The following is a 1,320-nucleotide window of genomic DNA, read 5'->3' as shown; positions in this document are numbered from 1 at the left end:
GACCATCTCCCAGTTACCCATGCCAGAGAGTATTTAAGGAAAGAATGCAGGTACGTGGAGCAGCACGCTTCGGACGAGTGTTTGGATTTGTTTGGATTTGGGGTGATCTGGCAGCAGGGAGGGCGACAGCCTCGAACTCCACTAGTCACTGGGGAAAAAAACGGTATTACGGTGGCCACAGCCCTCTGAGGGGCAAGAGAGAGGGCAGCATTTTGCTTTAGCTCGCTCCATCTTCATCCCACCGTGCTGCAGAGCCACCACCTCACGCCACGTCCTGCCACGGCATGGGAACGCACGGCCTTCAGCGGGATGAGGCACCGGGTGCTGCACAGAGCTGCTCTGTTCTAACTGTGGTCCCGGTGAGGGTTGGTGCCACGGCCATCCCTCCGGCGCATCTCTGGGACACCCAACTGCTGCGTCCACCTCAGGTGTCCCCACGGGGAAGGTCCTGCTCTTAGCCACCCACCCAGCCTTCGCAGCAGAGGCGAATAACCTGCTTTTTAGAAGTCGGGCAGGGAGGTGCAGCCTTCACCCCACGCACGGGGGGAGACACGCACAGGGCAGGGACCCTTCCCAAACGCCAGAAACAGCCTCCACGCAGCAGCAAAGCATCTTCCTGCACGGTAAATCACTGGGAAACATTAATAAACAGCTCCATCTGCTGACATCCTCACCTCCGAAATCCAGACCCCCATGGCAGCTGGGACGCAGCATCCAGAGGTGCCGATGCTGCCAACCGCATCCCGCCCGAGTCAAGCAGGCTCCGGCTTTCATCCCAGGCACAGCCCAGGTACAACCCGTCACAGCCCCACGGGTCTCTTGCAGGGGAGTAAATCTCCCAGAGCAGCTCAGTGCCTCCTCCTGACCCAGCTCTATTAGAATTCCCTTTAAATTTCAATTAACTGACATTAATTAAACCTATTTTCATTTCACTGAGTGAAATGTAATTCCTCTTCAATATCGTATTTCAGCCAAGGAGATGAACATGCGTGTGACTAAAAAAAGCTAACAAGCAAAGGCATTGAAAAGCAGCATCTGAGAACGAGCAGCCTCGTTACACCTGTGTAGCACTGGGACACAAAAAGACGTAGCCAAGCCTTCACCGCCAAGAAGCCACCCTTTTCTTCAAACTGAGCACTGTGGTCCCCATGCAGCCCCCGTCGGAGGACCAGAAATGGCACCACAAACCTCCTTCTCACGCAGCATCTTCCTCCAGGGGCTTTCACGCCTCTGAGAAATGAGGCCAAAATCACCAAACCGCAGCCGGAGGCACCCGGAGGTGTCGCTTCCTCCCCGAAACTCATTCAGTAACGCAGGTCT

This window comes from Phaethon lepturus, unplaced genomic scaffold, assembly GCF_000687285.1.
Source record: "Phaethon lepturus isolate BGI_N335 unplaced genomic scaffold, ASM68728v1 scaffold21366, whole genome shotgun sequence".
Taxonomy (NCBI): domain Eukaryota; kingdom Metazoa; phylum Chordata; class Aves; order Phaethontiformes; family Phaethontidae; genus Phaethon; species Phaethon lepturus.
The sequence above is the reverse complement of the archived record's forward strand: the minus strand, read 5'-3'. Positions refer to the sequence as shown.